At 36.9% G+C, this 13,685-nt stretch overlaps 1 pseudogene; it reads right to left on the reverse strand.

Moving 5' to 3' along the window:
• Positions 1 to 12,257: 12,257 nt before the first annotated feature.
• Positions 12,258 to 13,466, reverse strand: LOC143645667 (protein lin-7 homolog C pseudogene; annotated as a pseudogene).
• Positions 13,467 to 13,685: the final 219 nt, after the last annotated feature.

The raw sequence follows: 13,685 nt of genomic DNA on the forward strand, positions 1-13,685 counted from the left end.
CAAAATAAATGAAGACATTCCATGTTCAGCAATAGGAAGGCTAAATGCCATTAAGATGTCAATTCTACTAAAATTGAGCTACTTATTCAATGCAATACCAATCAAAATTCCAACAACCTGCTTTGAAGACTTGGAAAAGCTAGTTATCAAATTCATTCGAAAGGGAAAGAGATTTTAAAAAGCTAAAAATATCCTAAAAAAAAAAAAAAAACGAAAAGAACGAAGTGTGAGGATTAACACTTCTTGATTTTAAAGCATCATTCCAGTCGACTGTCCTTTGTTTCCTGCATTCCAATTCACAGCTCACTGAGGGTCTTTGACCTCTGTGTGTGACCCTGCCATGACCTATATCTTGGTCAATATTTTTCTTGGCAGTCCTCAGAAATTTGCTTGTTACCAAATCCAGGGCTTTTTGGAGGTCAGGTCTCCTATCCAGGAGGTACCTAGCACCATCTGTCATCCCTTCTTTCTTAAAGCTTCTCCTCCCTGGCTTCCTGGCTTCCTCCTCCCAGGAACTTCCTCTCCTGGCCCCTGCATACTGTCTCCAAAACATTCACAGACTCAAGCTTGGACCATACTTTGGGTATGGGTTACAGTTCCATGATTTTATGTTTTTTTCTTCTAGCTGCTCCAGGACACTGGAGACCAATAGAAATATCTATATAATGATTCAGCTGTCATACTCACTTGTTAAATCCTATCTTCTCTGTTATACTCCTCCATCTCTTTAAATAATATATATACATAAAAGCAATAAAGTTCAAAGTACATTGCAACAATTACTTGAACAGATTTCAGAATTTGGGGTGGGTTACAATTCCACAATTTTAGGTTTTTATGTCTAGTTGCTCTAAAGTACTGGAGGCTAAAAGAAATATCAGTATAATGATTCAGCATTCATACTCATTTGTTAACCCCAACCTTTTCTGCATAACTCCAGCATCACCTTTGATCTTTCTTTCACTTTTCAGGGGGTATTTGGGCTATTCTCATTCCAACTTTTTCATGTTGGAAGGGGCTGGCAATAATATGGGATAGAAGTATGGAGTAAGTTGATGTTCTGGAAGGGATTGGCAGGAATGGTTTTGGTTGCGGTATGGAAAGTTATGACTGGTAGCAATGTCTAACTGAAGCATGCATAAGAGTGACATCCAGTGTAGCCACTTGATTCTATTTGAACTCTCAACTACTGAAACCTCATTTGTTACACTTCTTTTTCCCCTTTAGGTCAGGATAGCATTGTTGATCCCATGGTGTTAGGGCCAGACTCATCACTGGGGGTCATCTCCCACACTGCTAGAGAAAATTTCATCCCTGGATGTCATGTCCCATGTAGTACGGAGGCAATGGTTTCACTTGCAGAGTTGGGCTTAGAGAGAGAGGCCACATCTGAGCAACAAAAGAGGTCCTCTGGAGGTGACTCTTAGGCATAAAGATAGATAGCCTAAGCTTTTCCACATACATAAGCTTCACAAGAGGAAGCTTTGAGATCAAGGGCTTAGCCTATTGATTTCGGTGTCCCTCCTGTTTGGCACAGTATCTGGGGTTTCCCCAGTGATAAAGTTTAATAGTTCCATAATTTTTCTCCCATCCCTCAAAGGACTTGGCAATACTTTTTGGTTATCGGCTTAATATACTCTGGGATGTACGCAGGCATTACATTAAGCTATACAGGATTAAAGGCTCTCATTCTTATTCTGGGTTCCCTGTGTTTGGATTGTTTAAATGCTCTATCCAGACAAGTTGAGTTAGGTTATGTGCTACAGAAAACCTAGATTCAGGACAAAATAAACCTTTCTTCCTTTGGTCTCAAAGAGTAGATGAAGTTCTAAATACAGGCAATGTCTTCTTTACCCCTGTATTCTGAATTACTTTAATCCTGACCCAACTGGCTTCATTCTTATCTCTAAATACCATGTTATACATATACAAAACAGCCCCTCAATAATCCAGAAATAACAAACACCCTCTGGACTAAATGTGACTGCTATAAGACCTTACAATCTGGGTCCCAGTTTTCTTTCTCTTTTTAACTTTTCTTTATTGTATATTAAACATATAACAAAGCAAAGAAATAAAAAAGCAATAGTTTTCAAAGCACTCCTCATCAAGAAGTTACAGGACAGATCCCAGAGTTTGTCATGGGCCACCACATGATCCTCTCAGATTTTTCCTTCTAGCTGCTCCAGAATATAGGAGGCTAGAAGGCTTAAATATTTTTTTTGATCACCACAATGGACTTTCTCTCTCTCTCTCTCTCTTTTTTTAATGAAAAATAACTGTTCTAGTTTGCTAGCTGCCAGAATGCAATATACCAGAAACAGAATGGCTTTTAAAAAGGGGAATTTAATAAGTTGCTAGTTTACAGTTCTAAGGCCAAGAAAATGTCCCAGTTAAAGCAAGTCTATAGAAATGTCCCATCAAAGGCATCCAGGAAAAGATACCTTGGTTCAAGAAGGCCGATGAAGTTCAGGGTCTCTCTCTCTCTCAAGTGAGAAGGCACATGGCACAGTCAGCATTTCTCTCTCATCTGGAAAGACACATGGTGAATACAGTCAGGGTTCCTCTCTCATCTGGAAGGGCATATGGCAAACATGGCATCATCTGCTAGCATTCTCTCCTGGCTTCCAGTTTCATGAAGCTTCCTGGGAGGCATTTTCCTTCTTCATCTCCAAAGGTCACTGGCTTATGGACTCTGCTTCTCATGAGTATGTAGTTCTGCTCTGCTCTCTCTGAATCTCCTTCATTCTCCAAAATGTTTCCACTTTTATAGGACTCCAGAAACTTCTCAAGACCCACCCAAATGGGTGGAGACATGTCACCACCTAAACAAGCTTAACAACCACTCTTGATTAAATCACATCTCCGGGGAGATGATCTAATTACAGTTTAAATGGCTGCCTTTACAAAATGGAATTAGGATTAAAACATGGCTTTTCTAGGATACATACATCATTTCAAACCAGTGCATAACACATATACAAAAAAGCAATACATTTCAAATCACAGTACCACAATTAGTTGTAGGACATATTCCAGCATTTGACATGGGTTACAAGCCACATTTTAGGTTTTTACTTCTAGCTGTTCTAAGATACTGGAGACTAAAAGAGATGAATTAAATGATTCAGCATTCATATTCATTTGTCAAGTCCTTTCTTCTCTGCATAACTCCACCATCATCTTTGATGTTTCTATGCCTCTCTTTAGCAGTGTTTGGGCTATGGCCATTCTAACTTTTTCATGTTGAAGGGTCTGTCACTAATATGTGGTATGGAGATGCAACTATTTGATGTTCTGGAGAGGCTGGGCCCTCTAGGTTTCAGGACTTATCTGTGCCAGGATTTCCCTAGGGAACAGGGTTGAAGAAGGGGTACAATGGCAGGATTAAGAAATGACAGACACAAGAAGTTAGTTAAGTGGGATCAGGGGACTCAAGCTCATCAGGAGCAAGAGTACCGAATAAAGTGACATCCACATATTTATTGTGCTCTCACATAATGTTCTACTTTGCTAGCTGCCAGAATGCAACACACCAGAGATGGATTGGCTTTTAATAAAAGGGGATTTATTTCATTAGTTCTTCAGAGGGAAGGGCACTAACTCTCAACTGAGGTTCTTTCTTATGTGGGAAGGCACAGGGTGATCTCTGCTGGCCTTCTCTCCAGGCCTCTGGGTTCCAATCACTTTCCCTGGGGTGATTTCTTTCTGCATCTCCAAAGGCCTGGGCTGAGTTAGGAGTGCTGAGATGAGCTATGCCAAGCTGCTTGGGCTGTGCTACATTGCGCTCTCTCATTTAAGCACCAGCCAATTAAGTCAAACATCATTCATTGCATCAGGCACGCCTCCTAGATGACTGCAGATGTAATCAGCAACAGTTGAGGTTCATGTACCATTGGCTCATGTCCACAGCAACAGAACTAGGTGCCATCACCTGGCCAAGTTGACAACTGAATCTAACTACCACACATGGGAACTGCTTTAGGGAGTATGACAAAGCAAGATTATAATTAATATCTGTCATGCCTGCAAAGCTACAAAGTTTGGTTCCCAGTTCCTATCCCAGGAACCATTTAGTACTTATCATAATGTTTTCTATATTGCTCTCTTTGGGCTCCAGAGTCAGCATCCTTGAGAGCAGAGTGAGGATTGACTAATCTTCCTGAAACTGCAGAGGTAGAACTTTCTCACAGTAAGGCCAGATTAGATAAGGTGCATATAGGCTGGACCTCATTTCACAGGAGACCAAGGGGCCATGCCTCCAAGGTTATTCTGACTTGGTTTTGCCAACAGTCAGAGGCCTGCTTCTGGGCCCTAACAATCTGGTTGTAGGTTTGTAGGTTTCTGGAAAATTACACAAGTGCATGGAACCCTTTGGAATCTTATATATTGCCATAGGTGTTCTTTAGGATTGGATAGAATGGTCCTGGTTGGGGTTTGGGCAGTTATGATAGGTAGCAATGTCTAATTGAAACTTGCATAAGAGCAACCGCCAGAGCAGCCTCTCAACTATATTTGAACTCTCAACCACTGATACTTTATTAGATACACTTCTTTTCCCATTCTTGGTCAGGATGGAACTGTTGATTCCAGTTGATCAACTGATCCCAGTTGATCCCAGCACCAGGGCTGGATTCATCCTTGGGAGTCATCTCCCATGTTTCCAGGGAGACTCTGATCTCTGGATGTCAGGTTCCGTGTAGGGGGAAGGGCAATGATTTCATTTGCAGAATTGGGCTTAGAGAGAGCGAGGCCACATCTGAGCAACAAAAGAAGTCCTCCAGAAGTAACTCTTAAGCATACCTATAGGTACGCTAAGCTTCTCCACTACCTGCCTAAGCTTCACAAGAGTAAGCCTCAAGATCAAGGGCAAAACCAACTGATTTGGGTGTCCCTAAAGTTTGACACAGTATCAGGAGATTTCCTCAAGGTAAAGTTTAATAGTTCCATATTGTTTCTCCCATCCCTCAAGAGATTTTTGTAATACTTTTTGATTATCTCCTTAATATACTCTAGGATATATCCAGGCATTATATTAAACCATACAGGATTAAGGGACCTCTTTCTTGTTCTGGGTTCCCTGCATTTCAGTTGTTCAAATGAGTTATACAGATAGGTTGAGTTAGACTATGTGCTACAGAAAATTTCAGTTCCAGACCAAATAAACCTTTCTTCCTTCAGTCTCAAAGAGTATGCGTGGTTCTAAAATATAGACATTGTCTTCTTTACCTCTCCCTGTGTTCTGAATTACATTAACCCCAACCTGATTGTTATCTCTAAATATCAGATTCTCTCTCTATATATAAAACAGCCTCTCAAAATTCGGAAATCATAATTACCCCTCTGGACTAAATGTGTCTGCTATAAAAGCTTACAATCTAGGCCCCTGTTTTCTTGTAAGCATTTTCTAAAGGAGACCATACCATTGTTGTGTAGGAGCCAAAGGGTTAAAACAAGACCTGCAGAACTTTTTGGGAGCAGCTGGTGTTAGGGTGGCAACAGGAAATTGAGGAAGATTGTTATCTGCTTCGTTTGGAACAGTCTGGGAGGAAGAGAATGCTTGTTTATCCCCAAATGGTTATGTTAAGTATGAAGAAAGCTAAGTACTTTGTTTCCTCAGGAAATGCAGACATGCCTTTTGTTACCTTGCAGTATATAAGCAGGATCTAGTTCAGAATAAAGTTGTCTGTTGTTTGTTAAGGTTAAGCTTCAGACCCCCGATCCCATCTGTCTCTTTCTTTCTCATCATTCCTTAATATCCTTCGAGCTCCATCTCATAGGAAGCAACATTGTTGTTCTTTTGTTTTCTGGCTTATTTTGCCTCACGAAATGTCCCATATGTTCATTCACATTGCTTGCCTCACAACTTCATTCCGTTTTCATAGCAGCACAACATCCATTCATAAGTATACACCATTGTTTGCCAATCCACTTCTCAGTCAGTGCATCCTTCAGCTACCTGCATTCATCAGGGATCATGTATAATGCCCAAAGTGCACAGTCCATCAACACTCTCAATTTTAGATAATTTCATTGTCCCCAAGAGAAGGAAAACCAATAAACACACCCTCACCAAATAGGAAATATAAACCTCCTCTTAACTCTTGTCCTTCCCCCCATTTACCTCTGCTGTTGATGTGGTAGTGCTGGTGTTTTTCCTTTTAAACGTAGCCCATAGTATGCAATAGCTGCTTTCCTCCTGTACTCTTGACTTAAGCACTCTGTACATGAATCATACCTTTGAAATAGTTCTTGCAAGAACTCATTTATAAATATTTCTAGTGTTAACCAGAGGGACACATAGGTCTATACAACCCCTTTCAGTCTTGTTCATCTGCAATATGATATTACTCATAGACTCACCAGAGAACCACCTTTACTTCTATCTATTTCATTACATTGGAGTTCAACCTTATTAGCTAACTACTCACCCATCTCTAGCTTCTATGCATCTCTAAGTCCCCTATATTCTTCATTATAAGCCTCTGGTTTTAACTTTACCATAGTCATAAAAGTAGAATCATACAGTATTGTTTCTGGTTTATTTCACTCAGCATATGTCCTCAAGGCTCATTCATTTTGTCATGTGCTTCAGGACATCATTTCATCTTACTGCTGCAAAATATTCCATTGTATGTTTATATCACATTTTGTTAATCCACTTGTCTGTTGGATGGGCATTTGGTTTGTTTCCATCTTTTGGTGGTTGTGAGTAATGCTGCTATATATGTGTCCCAATTTCTCCACATCCTCTCCAATATTTGTAGTTTCCTTTTTGTTTCATAGCAGTCATTCTTATAGGTGTGAGGTGGTATCTGATTGTAGTCTTGATCTACACTTCCTTTATAGCCAGTACAAATGAACATCTTTTCTTGTGCTTTTGAGTCATCTGTATTTGCTCTTCAGAAAAAATGCCTATTCATATCTTTAGCCCATTTTATAAATGGGTTGTTTGTCCCTTTGTTGTTTGGGCCCCAGTTTTCTTATAAGTATTTTTTAAATGAAATAATATGATATTTGCTTTTTTGCTTCTGGCTTATTTTGCCTCACCAAATATCCCACAGGTTCATTCATATTGTGCATGCCTCACAACTTCATTCCTTTTTTTAGCAGCACCATGTTCAATCATATGTTTTCCCCATCATTTGCCAATCTATTTCTCAGTCGGTGCTTTTTCAGCTACCTTTATCTACTCGGGCTCATGTATAATGCCCAAAGTCAACAGTCCATGAACACTCTCAATTTTAGATAATTTCATTGTTCCCAAGAGAATGATAGTCAATAAACACACTCTCACCAAACAGAAAATCCAAACTCCCCCTAATTCTTGTCCCTGTCCCCATTATGTACCCCTGGTATTGCTGCAGTACTGTTGATGTTTTCCTATTAACCACAGCCTAGAGCATGCACTATCATTTTTCCACCTATGCCCCCAAATTATACACTCTTTGTACAAGATTCATACCTTGGCAGTAGTTCACACAAGAACTTATTTATATTTGTAGTGTTAATTGGTGGAACACATTGAGTCTATACAACCCCTTTCAAACCATGTTGAAATGTGGTATTATTACTTATAGACTCACTAGTAAACCACCTTCACTTCTGTCTATTCCCTTATCATTAAGTACAACCTTGTTAGCAAACTACACACACATCTCAAGCTTCTGTGTATCTCTAGGGGCCCTATATTCTGCTTACAATACAGAATACATGTCCATTCACATGTACACAAAAAATCATGCAGAAATACTTTTCAGGGAAGTCACAACCATTTCTTCTATTTAAATGATAAAGTGTCCAATTTAATTGTAAACAAAGTACTTGGGCTAAACTACTTAAATACCTGAGCAAAATGATTTAAAAATTTAGAGGAGGATAATGACTTCTTACAAAGCACTTCTGAATCATCAAACCCCAAAGAACTAGGCCACTATACACTAGTATTATACCAATGGATGCAATGGCTGTATATGAAAGTGGGTAATTACTGATAACACTATTCTCATCTGCATTTTTAAACATGCTTTTTCATATAATAAATATTTATTTATTTAAGTTTTAAAGGTGGGAAGAGCAGAAAGTTACCACATTGAAATTTTACATTTAATCTACTGGCAGATTTTATTATAAAATAAAAAGTGAAGGTAGACTGCAATTATTCCCAGTTGAGGAATATCTGTACCTTTTATTCCTGAAAAAATTACTAAGAAATATATCCATTAAATCACTGCAAACTGAATTATTCTGATACTTCCTAACAGAATCCAATGTAATTAGAATATTTTATAAAGGGGAAAACTAGAGTTATTCAACCATACATATCCATTAGAACCACCTAGAAAGAATAATAAAAATAAATGTCAGAGATCCACTCCCAGAGATTTTCATTTAATTGGTGTGGAATGAGACCCAAGTATTAATATTTTTTAAAGCTCTGCAGGGTGTTGTTCTATTATGCATCCAACACTGAGAACCACTGAGTCACCTCATTTTGAAATATCAAGAAAATAAAAGGAAATTGAGGAGGGGGATAATTTATATTTGTAACTTATAAATCAAATACCTATTACATAATTACTATATGCCTAATTATGTACATGAATCATACATTTATAAGATCAAAATTGCCTTCATTTTCCCCCATACTAGGCCACTACTGTACATCTTTGCCACTGAATAAATGAAATTTTCCATGGTCAAGACTTAAAATTCTGGGATAAAGCATGAGAACTGCATTAATGAAAAGTACTGCTACTCATGTTCAGCAGTTGTAAGTAAAACTACTGTATTTGGTTCCTTTAAACCATTCTTACTTTAAGAATTATAAATAGGTGTCAGCCTACACAAAGAACAGATTGTGGATTACTGCAGAAGGGGAAAAGTAGCTTAACTTACTAAATTTCAACACCAAAAAGTGTAACTTGGCTGAAGTTCTGAAACAGCTAAGATACTGAACCAGCTATAATTTATAACAGAATGTTGACACACCCTTAAAAACTATTACAGCTGTAGCGATACTAAAAAAAGATTTCTTCAGGGCTTCCTTACCTTGTGTGCTGGTTTGAAAGGATATATGTACCCTAGAAAAGCCATGTTTTAATCTTAGTCCCATTTTGTAAAGGCAGCTGTTTCTTCTAATCCCTATTCAGTACTGTACTTTTAAAACTATAATTAGGTCATCTCCCTGGAGATGTAATTCAATCAAGAGTGGTTGTTAAACTGGATTAGGTGAGACATGTCTCCACCCATTCGGATGGGTCTTGATAAATTTACTGGAATTCTATAAAAAAGAATGACAAGAAAGCAATCCAAGAGATTCAGAGAGAGCAGAGAATGCTGCAGCACCAAGAAGCAGAGAGTCCACCAGTCAGTGACCTTTGGAAATGAAAAAGGAAAACGCCTCCTGGGGAGCTTCATGAAACTGAAAGCCAGGAGAGAAAGCTGGCAGATGACGCAGTGTTCGCCATGTGCCCTTCCAGCTGAGAGAGAAACCCTGACTGTGTTCATCATGTGCCTTCTCACTTGAGAGAGAAACCCTGAACTTCTTTGGCTTTCTTGAACTAAGGTATCTTTCCCTGGATGCCTTAGATTGGACTTGTTTTAATTGGGACATTTTCTCAGCCTTAGAATTGCAAATTAGCAACTTATTAAATTCCCCTTTTAAAAAGCCATTCTGTTTCTGGTATATTACATTCTGGCAGCTAGCAAACTAGAACACCCTGTAATGCAAGAATAAAAGCATAACAAAAATATTACTGTTTTTATATGCACTAATACCTCTCTTTATATATATAGCTCTATAACAAATACCTTTAATAATTTTACAATTAAATTAAAATAAGTCCATAATTCTTCTATACTACTTTGGTCTCAACATTTTAAAAACATCAATTAATTTTGAAAACATACAATTTGCAACATGATCCTATTAATACAAGCACATTTTGAAGTGGAGTAAAGATGCAGTCAACCATGCAATCCAGTGTTCAATACCTAAATGATAACTAACAATGCCAACTGACTTATTACTCTGAAAATCTTTGAAAACTGAAATAATCTTTTAAGACTCACAGAGCTCACAAACATGCAGGAAAGATATGCATTTCTAGTCTCCCTGAAGGAATGTCACAAAATGCCCACTTTTTATACAGGGTAGATACTTATGTCAGATTTCATTTCATTATCTTCCAAACCATTATCTTCTTTTTAAGATCTGTCACTTGTTAAAATGTTTTAAAAATATACTTCTCCTTTAAGTTCTGACTAAAAATGAACCTCAACTCTTTAATTTCAGCCTTGAAAAAGGACTTCAATCATGGTCATACACTAATAGCTACCTTTCAGTAAAACAGTGATATCCAGTGGACAAGAGAAATAAAAAAAAAACTCTCAAAATTCCCTTCATAATTTGAATTTTAAACAAAGATTGCCTCTCTATATCCAGTAATTTTTTTTTAAGTTTTATCTTTTTTTTATTAATTAAAAAAAGAATTAACAAAACAATTAGAAATCATTCCATTCTACATGTACAATCAGTAATTCTTAATAACATCACATAGTTGCATATTCATCATTTCTTAGTACATTTGCATCGATTTAGAAAAAGAAATAAAAAGACAACAGAATAAGAATTAAAACGATAATAGAAAGAAAACAAACAAACAAACAAAAAAACCTATACCTCACATGCAGCTTCATTCAGTGTTTTAACATAATTGCATTACAATTAGGTAGTATTGTGCTGTCCATTTCTGAGTTTTTATATCCAGTCCCATTGTACAGTCTGTATCCCTTCAGCTCCAATTACCCCTTCTCTCTCTCTTTTTTTTTTTAATTAACGGAAAAAAAGAAATTAACCCAACATTTAGAAATCATACCATTCTACATATGCAATCAGTAATTCTTAACATCATCACATAGATGCATGATCATCATTTCTTAGTACATTTGCATCGGTTTAGAAGAACTAGCAACATAACCGAAAAAGATATAGAATGTTAATATAGAGAAAAAAATAAAAGTAGTAATAGTAAAATCAAAACAAAACAAAACAAATCAAAACAAAAACCTATAGCTCAGATGCAGCTTCATTCAGTGTTTTAACATGATTACTTTACAGTTAGGTATTATTGTGCTGTCCATTTTTGAGTTTTTGTATCTAGTCCTGTTACACCGTCTGTATCCCTTCAACTCCAATTGCCCATTATCTTACCCTGTTTTTACCTCCTGCTGGACTCTGTTACCAATGACATATTCCAAATTTATTCTCAAATGTCTGTTCACATCAGTGGGACCATACAGTATTTGTGCTTTAGTTTTTGGCTAGACTCACTCAGCATAATGTTCTCTAGGTCCATCCATGTTATTATATGCTTCATAAGTTTATCCTGTCTTAAAGCTGCATAGTATTCCATCGTATGTATATACCACAGTTCGTTTAGCCACTCTTCTGTTGATGGAGATTTCAGCTGTTTCCATCTCTTTGCAATTGTAAATAACGCTGCTATAAACATTGGTGTGCAAATGTCCGTTTGTGTCTTTGCCCTTAAGTCCTTTGAGTAGATTCCCAGCAATGGTATTGCTGGGTCGTATGGCAATTCTATATTCAGCTTTTTGAGGAACCGCCAAACTGCCTTCCACAGTGGTTGCACCATTTGACATTCCCACCAACAGTGGATAAGTGTGCCTCTTTCTCCGCATCCTCTCCAGCATATATCCAGTAATTTTAATACAAATTAGTTTCTGTGCATTTTGACAAGAAGTCTGCAGATTTTTATTAATACATCAGCCTTATAATTTCCATACATCATGAATATAATCTCTCTTCTTCCTATTTAAAATCACTCCTTTAAATTAAGCTGGTAAGAGTGTGTAACTCTCAAGGCTAGTGAGGTTAAAGGTAAAACCTTTGCTTTTGCTATTTCCCACTACAAACTAACTGACTCATCTCTAGTACTGAAAGAACTAAAATATAAGAAATACATTTAAATAAATATGAATAGTATCAAAAATTTTGCAAAAAATGAGATCTGAACCTGTTTTTACACTGTAATTTATGATATTATTGACTATAAATAGATAGGGATGTAATCAGGAATGCTAGCAATCAAATTACATCCTCTTGCATCACTGCTCAAATATTATGAAAGAATACATATTTTAGCAATGATTGGTGTTTAAAAACTTTTATAAATCAGTACAAATTAATATGCATTATACATTATGTTTAAATAAAAGTAAAAGACTTCCACTGTGCTTGGTTATGATCTACTGTTCATTATATATGTGTGTTTTCAAAGTACAAAATGCAGCAGTGATGTTAACATTGGCAGTGTAATGAACTGCTGTAGCTGAGACTGTATGTTTAATTTCTTGGAAAACTGTAAAGAAATCTTACAGATTAAAAAAATAGAGAAAGAAAAAAAAGGAATTGGAGAACTATTATTTTAAAATAAGGAGCCAAATGAAGAAAGCTTTGTTTAAAAAGATTAAGAATGTAAAAGTAAATTTTAATATTAAAAAAGCATTTTTAAGGATCTATAAGAACTTTATGACAAAATCTGCATTTGAAAAAGACCTGTAAAAACAGGAGGACAGAATTGCCCTCATCACCTTTTACTTATTCTTGTCAGAAAAAGTCATGCATCTCTGGAGTTTATATATATAATGTTAAAATAGGCATTTATAAAGTGATAAGGAGAATTTCATGGTAAGTTTTTGGTTTTTACAATTATTGACATTGCAACTCCTGTAGGTCATAAGTAAACCTTCTTCAGCTAAAAGCAAAATGGAATATAAAGTTTTGAACTGCATTAGGTCTATTGTCTGTGTTTTGCTGATATCATTTTTTCAAAACGTGATTCTATTTCTTCTAAGACTCTGGGTGTATATCGTACTACTAATTTAACCTTTCCATGAGCAGCTTTCAGCAGTTCTACAGCTTTTTCATGATGTTCTCCTTCAGTGCTTACTCTATTAGCAGGAAGGAGTTGATCTCTTCATTTGAGGCCCCCATGTCTATCAGCAACACCACCAGGAATTATTTGGGATATATAGATTGGGGAGATTTGTTCTTTCCCTCCCATAATATTGAATCCATGGCCCTCTTCTGTTTTTGGCAGCTCAAGCACTCAAGGATTATAATGTCCTTCACTGGCAGCAAACACAGCCACAGTAGCCTGTGCAGTTGCCTTAGCTCTCACTTCAGGACTGCTACTGATGTCTACAATCTCACAGACATGTTCATATACCTCTCTTCCAGCATTGCAAAATTCACTCTGAAGAACTCTTTGTAAAGCCTGAAGTTTTTGTGATGGTACTTCTCCAATCCTTTGTAGTTTTTCCAACAATTCAGTTGCTCTACATATATCTCCAGTGGCACAGGTTCTCCCAGTGCCTTCTCCCTTTCTTCAGATGGTTTTTTGAGTCATTTGTATTTGCTCTTCAGAAAAACGCCTATTCATATCTTTAGCCCATTTCATAATTGGGCTGTTTGTTCTTTTGTTGTTGAGTGGTATGATTTCTTTCTAAATACAGGATCTCAAACCTTTATTCGGTGTGATTTCCAAATATTTTCTCCCATTGAGTTGGCTGCCTCTTCACCTTTATGACAAACCCTTTTGAAGCACAAAAGCATTTGATTTTGAGGAGTTCCCATTTATCTATTTTTTTCTTTTGTTACT

The sequence above is a fragment of the Tamandua tetradactyla genome, chromosome 9, assembly GCF_023851605.1.
Source record: "Tamandua tetradactyla isolate mTamTet1 chromosome 9, mTamTet1.pri, whole genome shotgun sequence".
Taxonomy (NCBI): domain Eukaryota; kingdom Metazoa; phylum Chordata; class Mammalia; order Pilosa; family Myrmecophagidae; genus Tamandua; species Tamandua tetradactyla.